This window comes from Salvelinus fontinalis, chromosome 42, assembly GCF_029448725.1.
Source record: "Salvelinus fontinalis isolate EN_2023a chromosome 42, ASM2944872v1, whole genome shotgun sequence".
NCBI classification, from domain to species: Eukaryota; Metazoa; Chordata; class Actinopteri; order Salmoniformes; family Salmonidae; genus Salvelinus; species Salvelinus fontinalis.
The window spans coordinates 25780141-25795461 of record NC_074706.1 but is presented as its reverse complement, the minus strand read 5'-3'; the positions used below and the strand labels follow the sequence as shown (position 1 = coordinate 25795461).

Sequence of the window (15321 nt, the reverse complement as noted above, 5' to 3'; positions counted from 1 at the left end):
CGTAACCGACTTGCCAAAACTATAGTTTGTTAACAAGAAATGTGTGGAATGGTTGACAAACGAGTTTTAATGACTCCAACCTAAGTGTATGTAAACTTCAGACTTCAACTGTATGTACCATTTCAAATTATGAAACAATTTGAATTGCAGTATCCTTCCCTGGTTGTCTAGTGGTTAGGATTCGGCGCTCTCACCGCCGCGGCCCGGGTTCGATTCCCGGTCAGGGAATATCAGTATCACTTCAAATTACAAAACGATTTGCCCTGCAGTGTCCTTCTGAGGTCTACATTTTATATCTGAGGTCTTGGCTGATTTCTTTTGAAAATCCCATGATCTCAAGCAAAGAGGCACTGAGTTTGAAGGCAGGCCATGAAATACATCTACAGGTACACCTCCAATTGACTCAAATTATGTCAATTAGCCTATCAGAAGATTCTAAAGCCAGGACATCATTTTTGGTCATTGTCCAAGTTGTTTAAAGGCACAGCCAACCTAGTGTTTGTAAACTTCTGACCCACTGGATTTGTGATACACTGAATTATAAGTGAAATAATCTGTCTGTAAACAAATTTTGGAAAAATTACTTGTGTCATGCACAAAGTAGATGTCCTAACCGACTTGCCAAAACTATAGTTTGTTAACAAGAAATGTGTGGAATGGTTGACAAACGAGTTTTAATGACTCCAACCTAAGTGTATGTAAACTTCAGACTTCAACTGTATGTACCATTTCAAATTATGAAACAATTTGAATTTCCGTATCCTTCCCTGGTTGTCTAGTGGTTAGGATTCGGCGCTCTCACCGCCGCGGCCCGGGTTCGATTCCCGGTCAGGGAATATCAGTACCACTTCCAGTTACAAAACGATTTGCCCTGCAGTGTCCTTCTGAGGTTGCCATTTTATTTCTGAGATCTTGGCTGATTTCTTTTGAAAATCCCATGATCTCAAGCAAAGAGGCACTGAGTTTGAAGGCAGGCCATGAAATACATCTACAGGTACACCTCCAATTGACTCAAATTATGTCAATTAGCCTATCAGAAGATTCTAAAGCCAGGACATCATTTTTGGTCATTGTCCAAGTTGTTTAAAGGCAAAGCCAACCTAGTGTTTGTAAACTTCTGACCCACTGGATTTGTGATACACTGAATTATAAGTGAAATAATCTGTCTGTAAACAAATTTTGGAAAAATTACTTGTGTCATGCACAAAGTAGATTTCCTAACCGACTTGCCAAAACTATAGTTTGTTAACAAGAAATGTGTGGAATGGTTGACAAATGAGTTTTAATGACTCCAACCTAAGTGTATGTAAACTTCAGACTTCAACTGTATGTACCATTTCAAATTTTGAAACAATTTGAATTGCAGTATCCTTCCCTGGTTGTCTAGTGGTTAGGATTCGGCGCTCTCACCGCCGCGGCCCGGGTTCGATTCCCGGTCAGGGAATATCAGTACCACTTCAAGTTACAAAACGATTTGCCCTGCAATGTCCTTCTGAGGTCTACATTTTATTTCTGAGGTCTTGGCTGATTTCTTTTGAAAATCCCATGATCTCAAGCAAAGAGGCACTGAGTTTGAAGGCAGGCCATGAAATACATCTACAGGTACACCTCCAATTGACTCAAATTATGTCAATTAGCCTATCAGAAGATTCTAAAGCCAGGACATCATTTTTGGTCATTGTCCAAGTTGTTTAAAGGCACAGCCAACCTAGTGTTTGTAAACTTCTGACCCACTGGATTTGTGATACACTGAATTATAAGTGAAATAATCTGTCTGTAAACAAATTTTGGAAAAATTACTTGTGTCATGCACAAAGTAGATGTCCTAACCGACTTGCCAAAACTATAGTTTGTTAACAAGAAATGTGTGGAATGGTTGACAAACGAGTTTTAATGACTCCAACCTAAGTGTATGTAAACTTCAGACTTCAACTGTATGTACCATTTCAAATTGTGAAACAATTTGAATTGCAGTATCCTTCCCTGGTTGTCTAGTGGTTAGGATTCGGCGCTCTCACCGCCGCGGCCCGGGTTCGATTCCCGGTCAGGGAATATCAGTATCACTTCAAGTTACAAAACGATTTGCCCTGCAGTGTCCTTCTGAGGTCTCCATTTTATATCTGAGGTCTTGGCTGATTTCTTTTGAAAATCCCATGATCTCAAGCAAAGAGGCACTGAGTTTGAAGGCAGGCCATGAAATACATCTACAGGTACACCTCCAATTGACTCAAATTATGTCAATTAGCCTATCAGAAGATTCTAAAGCCAGGACATCATTTTTGGTCATTGTCCAAGTTGTTTAAAGGCACAGCCAACCTAGTGTTTGTAAACTTCTGACCCACTGGATTTGTGATACACTGAATTATAAGTGAAATAATCTGTCTGTAAACAAATTTTGGAAAAATTACTTGTGTCATGCACAAAGTAGATGTCCTAACCGACTTGCCAAAACTATAGTTTGTTAACAAGAAATGTGTGGAATGGTTGACAAACGAGTTTTAATGACTCCAACCTAAGTGTATGTAAACTTCAGACTTCAACTGTATGTACCATTTCAAATTGTGAAACAATTTGAATTGCAGTATCCTTCCCTGGTTGTCTAGTGGTTAGGATTCGGCGCTCTCACCGCCGCGGCCCGGGTTCGATTCCCGGTCAGGGAATATCAGTACCACTTCAAGTTACAAAACGATTTGCCCTGCAATGTCCTTCTGAGGTCTACATTTTATTTCTGAGGTCTTGGCTGATTTCTTTTGAAAATCCCATGATCTCAAGCAAAGAGGCACTGAGTTTGAAGGCAGGCCATGAAATATATCTACAGGTACACCTCCAATTGACTCAAATTATGTCAATTAGCCTATCAGAAGATTCTAAAGCCAGGACATCATTTTTGGTCATTGTCCAAGTTGTTTAAAGGCACAGCCAACCTAGTGTTTGTAAACTTCTGACCCACTGGATTTGTGATACACTGAATTATAAGTGAAATAATCTGTCTGTAAACAAATTTTGGAAAAATTACTTGTGTCATGCACAAAGTAGATTTCCTAACCGACTTGCCAAAACTATAGTTTGTTAACAAGAAATGTGTGGAATGGTTGACAAATGAGTTTTAATGACTCCAACCTAAGTGTATGTAAACTTCAGACTTCAACTGTATGTACCATTTCAAATTTTGAAACAATTTGAATTGCAGTATCCTTCCCTGGTTGTCTAGTGGTTAGGATTCGGCGCTCTCACCGCCGCGGCCCGGGTTCGATTCCCGGTCAGGGAATATCAGTACCACTTCAAGTTACAAAACGATTTGCCCTGCAATGTCCTTCTGAGGTCTACATTTTATTTCTGAGGTCTTGGCTGATTTCTTTTGAAAATCCCATGATCTCAAGCAAAGAGGCACTGAGTTTGAAGGCAGGCCATGAAATACATCTACAGGTACACCTCCAATTGACTCAAATTATGTCAATTAGCCTATCAGAAGATTCTAAAGCCAGGACATCATTTTTGGTCATTGTCCAAGTTGTTTAAAGGCACAGCCAACCTAGTGTTTGTAAACTTCTGACCCACTGGATTTGTGATACACTGAATTATAAGTGAAATAATCTGTCTGTAAACAAATTTTGGAAAAATTACTTGTGTCATGCACAAAGTAGATGTCCTAACCGACTTGCCAAAACTATAGTTTGTTAACAAGAAATGTGTGGAATGGTTGACAAACGAGTTTTAATGACTCCAACCTAAGTGTATGTAAACTTCAGACTTCAACTGTATGTACCATTTCAAATTGTGAAACAATTTGAATTGCAGTATCCTTCCCTGGTTGTCTAGTGGTTAGGATTCGGTGCTCTCACCGCCTCGGCCCGGGTTCGATTCCCGGTCAGGGAATATCAGTATCACTTCAAATTACAAAATGATTTGCCCTGCAGTGTCCTTCTGAGGTCTACATTTTATATCTGAGGTCTTGGCTGATTTCTTTTGAAAATCCCATGATCTCAAGCAAAGAGGCACTGAGTTTGAAGGCAGGCCATGAAATACATCTACAGGTACACCTCCAATTGACTCAAATTATGTCAATTAGCCTATCAGAAGATTCTAAAGCCAGGACATCATTTTTGGTCATTGTCCAAGTTGTTTAAAGGCACAGCCAACCTAGTGTTTGTAAACTTCTGACCCACTGGATTTGTGATACACTGAATTATAAGTGAAATAATCTGTCTGTAAACAAATTTTGGAAAAATTACTTGTGTCATGCACAAAGTAGATGTCCTAACCGACTTGCCAAAACTATAGTTTGTTAACAAGAAATGTGTGGAATGGTTGACAAATGAGTTTTAATGACTCCAACCTAAGTGTATGTAAACTTCAGACTTCAACTGTATGTACCATTTCAAATTGTGAAACAATTTGAATTGCAGTATCCTTCCCTGGTTGTCTAGTGGTTAGGATTCGGCGCTCTCACCGCCGCGGCCCGGGTTCGATTCCCGGTCAGGGAATTTCAGTACCACTTCAAATTACAAAACGATTTGCCCTGCAGTGTCCTTCTGAGGTCTACATTTTATTTCTGAGGTCTTGGCTGATTTCTTTTGAAAATCCCATGATCTCAAGCAAAGAGGCACTGAGTTTGAAGGCAGGCCATGAAATACATCTACAGGTACACCTCCAATTGACTCAAATTATGTCAATTAGCCTATCAGAAGATTCTAAAGCCAGGACATCATTTTTGGTCATTGTCCAAGTTGTTTAAAGGCACAGCCAACCTAGTGTTTGTAAACTTCTGACCCACTGGATTTGTGATACACTGAATTATAAGTGAAATAATCTGTCTGTAAACAAATTTTGGAAAAATTACTTGTGTCATGCACAAAGTAGATGTCCTAACCGACTTGCCAAAACTATAGTTTGTTAACAAGAAATGTGTGGAATGGTTGACAAACGAGTTTTAATGACTCCAACCTAAGTGTATGTAAACTTCAGACTTCAACTGTATGTACCATTTCAAATTGTGAAACAATTTGAATTGCAGTATCCTTCCCTGGTTGTCTAGTGGTTAGGATTCGGCGCTCTCACCGCCGCGGCCCGGGTTCGATTCCCGGTCAGGGAATATCAGTATCACTTCAAATTACAAAACGATTTGCCCTGCAGTGTCCTTCTGAGGTCTCCATTTTATATCTGAGGTCTTGGCTGATTTCTTTTGAAAATCCCATGATCTCAAGCAAAGAGGCACTGAGTTTGAAGGCAGGCCATGAAATACATCTACAGGTACACCTCCAATTGACTCAAATTATGTCAATTAGCCTATCAGAAGATTCTAAAGCCAGGACATCATTTTTGGTCATTGTCCAAGTTGTTTAAAGGCACAGCCAACCTAGTGTTTGTAAACTTCTGACCCACTGGATTTGTGATACACTGAATTATAAGTAAAATAATCTGTCTGTAAACAAATTTTGGAAAAATTACTTGTGTCATGCACAAAGTAGATGTCCTAACCGACTTGCCAAAACTATAGTTTGTTAACAAGAAATGTGTGGAATGGTTGACAAACGAGTTTTAATGACTCCAACCTAAGTGTATGTAAACTTCAGACTTCAACTGTATGTACCATTTCAAATTATGAAACAATTTGAATTTCAGTATCCTTCCCTGGTTGTCTAGTGGTTAGGATTCGGCGCTCTCACCGCCGCGGCCCGGGTTCGATTCCCGGTCAGGGAATATCAGTACCACTTCAAGTTACAAAACGATTTGCCCTGCAGTGGCCTTCTGAGGTCTACATTTTATTTCTGAGGTCTTGGCTGATTTCTTTTGAAAATCCCATGATCTCAAGCAAAGAGGCACTGAGTTTGAAGGCAGGCCATGAAATACATCTACAGGTACACCTCCAATTGACTCAAATTATGTCAATTAGCCTATCAGAAGATTCTAAAGCCAGGACATCATTTTTGGTCATTGTCCAAGTTGTTTAAAGGCACAGCCAACCTAGTGTTTGTAAACTTCTGACCCACTGGATTTGTGATACACTGAATTATAAGTGAAATAATCTGTCTGTAAACAAATTTTGGAAAAATTACTTGTGTCATGCACAAAGTAGATGTCCTAACCGACTTGCCAAAACTATAGTTTGTTAACAAGAAATGTGTGGAATGGTTGACAAACGAGTTTTAATGACTCCAACCTAAGTGTATGTAAACTTCAGACTTCAACTGTATGTACCATTTCAAATTGTGAAACAATTTGAACTGCAGTATCCTTCCCTGGTTGTCTAGTGGTTAGGATTCGGCGCTCTCACCGCCGCGGCCCGGGTTCGATTCCCGGTCAGGGAATATCAGTACCACTTCAAGTTACAAAACGATTTGCCCTGCAATGTCCTTCTCAGGTCTACATTTTATTTCTGAGGTCTTGGCTGATTTCTTTTGAAAATCCCATGATCTCAAGCAAAGAGGCACTGAGTTTGAAGGCAGGCCATGAAATACATCTACAGGTACACCTCCAATTGACTCAAATTATGTCAATTAGCCTATCAGAAGATTCTAAAGCCAGGACATCATTTTTGGTCATTGTCCAAGTTGTTTAAAGGCACAGCCAACCTAGTGTTAGTAAACTTCTGACCCACTGGATTTGTGATACACTGAATTATAAGTGAAATAATCTGTCTGTAAACAAATTTTGGAAAAATTACTTGTGTCATGCACAAAGTAGATGTCCTAACCGACTTGCCAAAACTATAGTTTGTTAACAAGAAATGTGTGGAATGGTTGACAAACGAGTTTTAATGACTCCAACCTAAGTGTATGTAAACTTCAGACTTCAACTGTATGTACCATTTCAAATTGTGAAACAATTTGAACTGCAGTATCCTTCCCTGGTTGTCTAGTGGTTAGGATTCGGTGCTCTCACCGCCTCGGCCCGGGTTCGATTCCCGGTCAGGGAATATCAGTATCACTTCAAATTACAAAATGATTTGTCCTGCAGTGTCCTTCTGAGGTCTACATTTTATATCTGAGGTCTTGGCTGATTTCTTTTGAAAATCCCATGATCTCAAGCAAAGAGGCACTGAGTTTGAAGGCAGGCCATGAAATACATCTACAGGTACACCTCCAATTGACTCAAATTATGTCAATTAGCCTATCAGAAGATTCTAAAGCCAGGACATCATTTTTGGTCATTGTCCAAGTTGTTTAAAGGCACAGCCAACCTAGTGTTTGTAAACTTCTGTCCCACTGGATTTGTGATACACTGAATTATAAGTGAAATAATCTGTCTGTAAACAAATTTTGGAAAAATTACTTGTGTCATGCACAAAGTAGATGTCCTAACCGACTTGCCAAAACTATAGTTTGTTAACAAGAAATGTGTGGAATGGTTGACAAACGAGTTTTAATGACTCCAACCTAAGTGTATGTAAACTTCAGACTTCAACTGTATGTACCATTTCAAATTATGAAACAATTTGAATTTCCGTATCCTTCCCTGGTTGTCTAGTGGTTAGGATTCGGCGCTCTCACCGCCGCGGCCCGGGTTTGATTCCCGGTCAGGGAATATCAGTACCACTTCAAGTTACAAAACGATTTGCCCTGCAGTGTCCTTCTGAGGTCTACATTTTATTTCTGAGGTCTTGGCTGATTTCTTTTGAAAATCCCATGATCTCAAGCAAAGAGGCACTGAGTTTGAAGGCAGGCCATGAAATACATCTACAGGTACACCTCCAATTGACTCAAATTATGTCAATTAGCCTATCAGAAGATTCTAAAGCCAGGACATCATTTTTGGTCATTGTCCAAGTTGTTTAAAGGCACAGCCAACCTAGTGTTTGTAAACTTCTGTCCCACTGGATTTGTGATACACTGAATTATAAGTGAAATAATCTGTCTGTAAACAAATTTTGGAAAAATTACTTGTGTCATGCACAAAGTAGATGTCCTAACCGACTTGCCAAAACTATAGTTTGTTAACAAGAAATGTGTGGAATGGTTGACAAACGAGTTTTAATGACTCCAACCTAAGTGTATGTAAACTTCAGACTTCAACTGTATGTACCATTTCAAATTATGAAACAATTTGAATTTCCGTATCCTTCCCTGGTTGTCTAGTGGTTAGGATTCGGCGCTCTCACCGCCGCGGCCCGGGTTTGATTCCCGGTCAGGGAATATCAGTACCACTTCAAGTTACAAAACGATTTGCCCTGCAGTGTCCTTCTGAGGTCTACATTTTATTTCTGAGGTCTTGGCTGATTTCTTTTGAAAATCCCATGATCTCAAGCAAAGAGGCACTGAGTTTGAAGGCAGGCCATGAAATACATCTACAGGTACACCTCCAATTGACTCAAATTATGTCAATTAGCCTATCAGAAGATTCTAAAGCCAGGACATCATTTTTGGTCATTGTCCAAGTTGTTTAAAGGCACAGCCAACCTAGTGTTTGTAAACTTCTGACCCACTGGATTTGTGATACACTGAATTATAAGTGAAATAATCTGTCTGTAAACAAATTTTGGAAAAATTACTTGTGTCATGCACAAAGTAGATGTCCTAACCGACTTGCCAAAACTATAGTTTGTTAACAAGAAATGTGTGGAATGGCTGACAAACGAGTTTTAATGACTCCAACCTAAGTGTATGTAAACTTCAGACTTCAACTGTATGTACCATTTCAAATTATGAAACAATTTGAGTTGCAGTATCCTTCCCTGGTTGTCTAGTGGTTAGGATTCTGCGGTCTCGCGGCCCGGGTTCGATTCCCGGGCAGGGAATATCAGTACCACTTCAAATTACAAAACGATTTGCGCTGCAGTGTCCTTCTGAGGTCTACATTTTTTATCTGAGGTCTTGGCTGATTTCTTTTGAAAATCCCATGATCTCAAGCAAAGAGGCACTGAGTTTGAAGGCAGGCCATGAAATACATCTACAGGTACACCTCCAATTGACTCAAATTATGTCAATTAGCCTATCAGAAGATTCTAAAGCCAGGACATCATTTTTGGTCATTGTCCAAGTTGTTTAAAGGCACAGCCAACCTAGTGTTTGTAAACTTCTGACCCACTGGATTTGTGATACACTGAATTATAAGTGAAATAATCTGTCTGTAAACAAATTTTGGAAAAATTACTTGTGTCATGCACAAAGTAGATGTCCTAACCGACTTGCCAAAACTATAGTTTGTTAACAAGAAATGTGTGGAATGGTTGACAAACGAGTTTTAATGACTCCAACCTAAGTGTATGTAAACTTCAGACTTCAACTGTATGTACCATTTCAAATTGTGAAACAATTTGAATTGCAGTATCCTTCCCTGGTTGTCTAGTGGTTAGGATTCGGCGCTCTCACCGCCGCGGCCCGGGTTCGATTCCCGGTCAGGGAATATCAGTATCACTTCAAATTACAAAACGATTTGCCCTGCAGTGTCCTTCTGAGGTCTCCATTTTATATCTGAGGTCTTGGCTGATTTCTTTTGAAAATCCCATGATCTCAAGCAAAGAGGCACTGAGTTTGAAGGCAGGCCATGAAATACATCTACAGGTACACCTCCAATTGACTCAAATTATGTCAATTAGCCTATCAGAAGATTCTAAAGCCAGGACATCATTTTTGGTCATTGTCCAAGTTGTTTAAAGGCACAGCCAACCTAGTGTTTGTAAACTTCTGACCCACTGGATTTGTGATACACTGAATTATAAGTAAAATAATCTGTCTGTAAACAAATTTTGGAAAAATTACTTGTGTCATGCACAAAGTAGATGTCCTAACCGACTTGCCAAAACTATAGTTTGTTAACAAGAAATGTGTGGAATGGTTGACAAACGAGTTTTAATGACTCCAACCTAAGTGTATGTAAACTTCAGACTTCAACTGTATGTACCATTTCAAATTATGAAACAATTTGAATTTCAGTATCCTTCCCTGGTTGTCTAGTGGTTAGGATTCGGCGCTCTCACCGCCGCGGCCCGGGTTCGATTCCCGGTCAGGGAATATCAGTACCACTTCAAGTTACAAAACGATTTGCCCTGCAGTGGCCTTCTGAGGTCTACATTTTATTTCTGAGGTCTTGGCTGATTTCTTTTGAAAATCCCATGATCTCAAGCAAAGAGGCACTGAGTTTGAAGGCAGGCCATGAAATACATCTACAGGTACACCTCCAATTGACTCAAATTATGTCAATTAGCCTATCAGAAGATTCTAAAGCCAGGACATCATTTTTGGTCATTGTCCAAGTTGTTTAAAGGCACAGCCAACCTAGTGTTTGTAAACTTCTGACCCACTGGATTTGTGATACACTGAATTATAAGTGAAATAATCTGTCTGTAAACAAATTTTGGAAAAATTACTTGTGTCATGCACAAAGTAGATGTCCTAACCGACTTGCCAAAACTATAGTTTGTTAACAAGAAATGTGTGGAATGGTTGACAAACGAGTTTTAATGACTCCAACCTAAGTGTATGTAAACTTCAGACTTCAACTGTATGTACCATTTCAAATTGTGAAACAATTTGAATTGCAGTATCCTTCCCTGGTTGTCTAGTGGTTAGGATTCGGCGCTCTCACCGCCGCGGCCCGGGTTCGATTCCCGGTCAGGGAATATCAGTACCACTTCAAGTTACAAAACGATTTGCCCTGCAATGTCCTTCTCAGGTCTACATTTTATTTCTGAGGTCTTGGCTGATTTCTTTTGAAAATCCCATGATCTCAAGCAAAGAGGCACTGAGTTTGAAGGCAGGCCATGAAATACATCTACAGGTACACCTCCAATTGACTCAAATTATGTCAATTAGCCTATCAGAAGATTCTAAAGCCAGGACATCATTTTTGGTCATTGTCCAAGTTGTTTAAAGGCACAGCCAACCTAGTGTTAGTAAACTTCTGACCCACTGGATTTGTGATACACTGAATTATAAGTGAAATAATCTGTCTGTAAACAAATTTTGGAAAAATTACTTGTGTCATGCACAAAGTAGATGTCCTAACCGACTTGCCAAAACTATAGTTTGTTAACAAGAAATGTGTGGAATGGTTGACAAACGAGTTTTAATGACTCCAACCTAAGTGTATGTAAACTTCAGACTTCAACTGTATGTACCATTTCAAATTGTGAAACAATTTGAACTGCAGTATCCTTCCCTGGTTGTCTAGTGGTTAGGATTCGGTGCTCTCACCGCCTCGGCCCGGGTTCGATTCCCGGTCAGGGAATATCAGTATCACTTCAAATTACAAAATGATTTGTCCTGCAGTGTCCTTCTGAGGTCTACATTTTATATCTGAGGTCTTGGCTGATTTCTTTTGAAAATCCCATGATCTCAAGCAAAGAGGCACTGAGTTTGAAGGCAGGCCATGAAATACATCTACAGGTACACCTCCAATTGACTCAAATTATGTCAATTAGCCTATCAGAAGATTCTAAAGCCAGGACATCATTTTTGGTCATTGTCCAAGTTGTTTAAAGGCACAGCCAACCTAGTGTTTGTAAACTTCTGTCCCACTGGATTTGTGATACACTGAATTATAAGTGAAATAATCTGTCTGTAAACAAATTTTGGAAAAATTACTTGTGTCATGCACAAAGTAGATGTCCTAACCGACTTGCCAAAACTATAGTTTGTTAACAAGAAATGTGTGGAATGGTTGACAAACGAGTTTTAATGACTCCAACCTAAGTGTATGTAAACTTCAGACTTCAACTGTATGTACCATTTCAAATTATGAAACAATTTGAATTTCCGTATCCTTCCCTGGTTGTCTAGTGGTTAGGATTCGGCGCTCTCACCGCCGCGGCCCGGGTTTGATTCCCGGTCAGGGAATATCAGTACCACTTCAAGTTACAAAACGATTTGCCCTGCAGTGTCCTTCTGAGGTCTACATTTTATTTCTGAGGTCTTGGCTGATTTCTTTTGAAAATCCCATGATCTCAAGCAAAGAGGCACTGAGTTTGAAGGCAGGCCATGAAATACATCTACAGGTACACCTCCAATTGACTCAAATTATGTCAATTAGCCTATCAGAAGATTCTAAAGCCAGGACATCATTTTTGGTCATTGTCCAAGTTGTTTAAAGGCACAGCCAACCTAGTGTTTGTAAACTTCTGTCCCACTGGATTTGTGATACACTGAATTATAAGTGAAATAATCTGTCTGTAAACAAATTTTGGAAAAATTACTTGTGTCATGCACAAAGTAGATGTCCTAACCGACTTGCCAAAACTATAGTTTGTTAACAAGAAATGTGTGGAATGGTTGACAAACGAGTTTTAATGACTCCAACCTAAGTGTATGTAAACTTCAGACTTCAACTGTATGTACCATTTCAAATTATGAAACAATTTGAATTTCCGTATCCTTCCCTGGTTGTCTAGTGGTTAGGATTCGGCGCTCTCACCGCCGCGGCCCGGGTTTGATTCCCGGTCAGGGAATATCAGTACCACTTCAAGTTACAAAACGATTTGCCCTGCAGTGTCCTTCTGAGGTCTACATTTTATTTCTGAGGTCTTGGCTGATTTCTTTTGAAAATCCCATGATCTCAAGCAAAGAGGCACTGAGTTTGAAGGCAGGCCATGAAATACATCTACAGGTACACCTCCAATTGACTCAAATTATGTCAATTAGCCTATCAGAAGATTCTAAAGCCAGGACATCATTTTTGGTCATTGTCCAAGTTGTTTAAAGGCACAGCCAACCTAGTGTTTGTAAACTTCTGACCCACTGGATTTGTGATACACTGAATTATAAGTGAAATAATCTGTCTGTAAACAAATTTTGGAAAAATTACTTGTGTCATGCACAAAGTAGATGTCCTAACCGACTTGCCAAAACTATAGTTTGTTAACAAGAAATGTGTGGAATGGCTGACAAACGAGTTTTAATGACTCCAACCTAAGTGTATGTAAACTTCAGACTTCAACTGTATGTACCATTTCAAATTATGAAACAATTTGAGTTGCAGTATCCTTCCCTGGTTGTCTAGTGGTTAGGATTCTGCGGTCTCGCGGCCCGGGTTCGATTCCCGGGCAGGGAATATCAGTACCACTTCAAATTACAAAACGATTTGCGCTGCAGTGTCCTTCTGAGGTCTACATTTTTTATCTGAGGTCTTGGCTGATTTCTTTTGAAAATCCCATGATCTCAAGCAAAGAGGCACTGAGTTTGAAGGCAGGCCATGAAATACATCTACAGGTACACCTCCAATTGACTCAAATTATGTCAATTAGCCTATCAGAAGATTCTAAAGCCAGGACATCATTTTTGGTCATTGTCCAAGTTGTTTAAAGGCACAGCCAACCTAGTGTTTGTAAACTTCTGACCCACTGGATTTGTGATACACTGAATTATAAGTGAAATAATCTGTCTGTAAACAAATTTTGGAAAAATTACTTGTGTCATGCACAAAGTAGATGTCCTAACCGACTTGCCAAAACTATAGTTTGTTAACAAGAAATGTGTGGAATGGTTGACAAACGAGTTTTAATGACTCCAACCTAAGTGTATGTAAACTTCAGACTTCAACTGTATGTACCATTTCAAATTGTGAAACAATTTGAATTGCAGTATCCTTCCCTGGTTGTCTAGTGGTTAGGATTCGGCGCTCTCACCGCCGCGGCCCGGGTTCGATTCCCGGTCAGGGAATATCAGTACCACTTCAAGTTACAAAACGATTTGCCCTGCAATGTCCTTCTCAGGTCTACATTTTATTTCTGAGGTCTTGGCTGATTTCTTTTGAAAATCCCATGATCTCAAGCAAAGAGGCACTGAGTTTGAAGGCAGGCCATGAAATACATCTACAGGTACACCTCCAATTGACTCAAATTATGTCAATTAGCCTATCAGAAGATTCTAAAGCCAGGACATCATTTTTGGTCATTGTCCAAGTTGTTTAAAGGCACAGCCAACCTAGTGTTAGTAAACTTCTGACCCACTGGATTTGTGATACACTGAATTATAAGTGAAATAATCTGTCTGTAAACAAATTTTGGAAAAATTACTTGTGTCATGCACAAAGTAGATGTCCTAACCGACTTGCCAAAACTATAGTTTGTTAACAAGAAATGTGTGGAATGGTTGACAAACGAGTTTTAACGACTCCAACCTAAGTGTATGTAAACTTCAGACTTCAACTGTATGTACCATTTCAAATTATGAAACAATTTGAATTTCCGTATCCTTCCCTGGTTGTCTAGTGGTTAGGATTCGGCGCTCTCACCGCCGCGGCCCGGGTTTGATTCCCGGTCAGGGAATATCAGTACCACTTCAAGTTACAAAACGATTTGCCCTGCAGTGTCCTTCTGAGGTCTACATTTTATTTCTGAGGTCTTGGCTGATTTCTTTTGAAAATCCCATGATCTCAAGCAAAGAGGCACTGAGTTTGAAGGCAGGCCATGAAATACATCTACAGGTACACCTCCAATTGACTCAAATTATGTCAATTAGCCTATCAGAAGATTCTAAAGCCAGGACATCATTTTTGGTCATTGTCCAAGTTGTTTAAAGGCACAGCCAACCTAGTGTTTGTAAACTTCTGACCCACTGGATTTGTGATACACTGAATTATAAGTGAAATAATCTGTCTGTAAACAAATTTTGGAAAAATTACTTGTGTCATGCACAAAGTAGATGTCCTAACCGACTTGCCAAAACTATAGTTTGTTAACAAGAAATGTGTGGAATGGCTGACAAACGAGTTTTAATGACTCCAACCTAAGTGTATGTAAACTTCAGACTTCAACTGTATGTACCATTTCAAATTATGAAACAATTTGAGTTGCAGTATCCTTCCCTGGTTGTCTAGTGGTTAGGATTCTGTGGTCTCGCGGCCCGGGTTCGATTCCCGGGCAGGGAATATCAGTACCACTTCAAATTACAAAACGATTTGCGCTGCAGTGTCCTTCTGAGGTCTACATTTTTTATCTGAGGTCTTGGCTGATTTCTTTTGAAAATCCCATGATCTCAAGCAAAGAGGCACTGAGTTTGAAGGCAGGCCATGAAATACATCTACAGGTACACCTCCAATTGACTCAAATTATGTCAATTAGCCTATCAGAAGATTCTAAAGCCAGGACATCATTTTTGGTCATTGTCCAAGTTGTTTAAAGGCACAGCCAACCTAGTGTTTGTAAACTTCTGACCCACTGGATTTGTGATACACTGAATTATAAGTGAAATAATCTGTCTGTAAACAAATTTTGGAAAAATTACTTGTGTCATGCACAAAGTAGATGTCCTAACCGACTTGCCAAAACTATAGTTTGTTAACAAGAAATGTGTGGAATGGCTGACAAACGAGTCTTAATGACTCCAACCTAAGTGTATGTAAACTTCAGACTTCAACTGTATGTACCATTTCAAATTATGAAACAAT

At 39.6% G+C, this 15321-nt stretch overlaps 14 non-coding genes across 14 annotated transcripts; all 14 read left to right on the top strand.

Annotated features, from left to right (window-relative positions):
• The first annotated feature begins 156 nt into the window (after nucleotides 1-156).
• trnae-cuc (transfer RNA glutamic acid (anticodon CUC)) lies at nucleotides 157-228 on the top strand. Its single transcript has one exon. It is a non-coding gene; the product is annotated as a tRNA-Glu (tRNA).
• Nucleotides 229-764: 536 nt separating this feature from the next.
• trnae-cuc (transfer RNA glutamic acid (anticodon CUC)) lies at nucleotides 765-836 on the top strand. The gene has a single exon. It is a non-coding gene; the product is annotated as a tRNA-Glu (tRNA).
• A 536-nt stretch (nucleotides 837-1372) lies between these two features.
• trnae-cuc (transfer RNA glutamic acid (anticodon CUC)) lies at nucleotides 1373-1444 on the top strand. The gene has a single exon. It is a non-coding gene; the product is annotated as a tRNA-Glu (tRNA).
• Nucleotides 1445-1980: 536 nt separating this feature from the next.
• Nucleotides 1981-2052, top strand: trnae-cuc (transfer RNA glutamic acid (anticodon CUC)). Its single transcript has one exon. It is a non-coding gene; the product is annotated as a tRNA-Glu (tRNA).
• Nucleotides 2053-2588: 536 nt separating this feature from the next.
• Nucleotides 2589-2660, top strand: trnae-cuc (transfer RNA glutamic acid (anticodon CUC)). The gene has a single exon. It is a non-coding gene; the product is annotated as a tRNA-Glu (tRNA).
• Nucleotides 2661-3196: 536 nt separating this feature from the next.
• On the top strand, nucleotides 3197-3268 carry trnae-cuc (transfer RNA glutamic acid (anticodon CUC)). Its single transcript has one exon. It is a non-coding gene; the product is annotated as a tRNA-Glu (tRNA).
• A 1144-nt stretch (nucleotides 3269-4412) lies between these two features.
• On the top strand, nucleotides 4413-4484 carry trnae-cuc (transfer RNA glutamic acid (anticodon CUC)). Its single transcript has one exon. It is a non-coding gene; the product is annotated as a tRNA-Glu (tRNA).
• A 536-nt stretch (nucleotides 4485-5020) lies between these two features.
• Nucleotides 5021-5092, top strand: trnae-cuc (transfer RNA glutamic acid (anticodon CUC)). Its single transcript has one exon. It is a non-coding gene; the product is annotated as a tRNA-Glu (tRNA).
• A 536-nt stretch (nucleotides 5093-5628) lies between these two features.
• Nucleotides 5629-5700, top strand: trnae-cuc (transfer RNA glutamic acid (anticodon CUC)). Its single transcript has one exon. It is a non-coding gene; the product is annotated as a tRNA-Glu (tRNA).
• A 536-nt stretch (nucleotides 5701-6236) lies between these two features.
• trnae-cuc (transfer RNA glutamic acid (anticodon CUC)) lies at nucleotides 6237-6308 on the top strand. Its single transcript has one exon. It is a non-coding gene; the product is annotated as a tRNA-Glu (tRNA).
• A 2962-nt stretch (nucleotides 6309-9270) lies between these two features.
• Nucleotides 9271-9342, top strand: trnae-cuc (transfer RNA glutamic acid (anticodon CUC)). The gene has a single exon. It is a non-coding gene; the product is annotated as a tRNA-Glu (tRNA).
• Nucleotides 9343-9878: 536 nt separating this feature from the next.
• trnae-cuc (transfer RNA glutamic acid (anticodon CUC)) lies at nucleotides 9879-9950 on the top strand. The gene has a single exon. It is a non-coding gene; the product is annotated as a tRNA-Glu (tRNA).
• Nucleotides 9951-10486: 536 nt separating this feature from the next.
• trnae-cuc (transfer RNA glutamic acid (anticodon CUC)) lies at nucleotides 10487-10558 on the top strand. Its single transcript has one exon. It is a non-coding gene; the product is annotated as a tRNA-Glu (tRNA).
• A 2962-nt stretch (nucleotides 10559-13520) lies between these two features.
• Nucleotides 13521-13592, top strand: trnae-cuc (transfer RNA glutamic acid (anticodon CUC)). Its single transcript has one exon. It is a non-coding gene; the product is annotated as a tRNA-Glu (tRNA).
• The last annotated feature ends 1729 nt before the right edge of the window (nucleotides 13593-15321 follow it).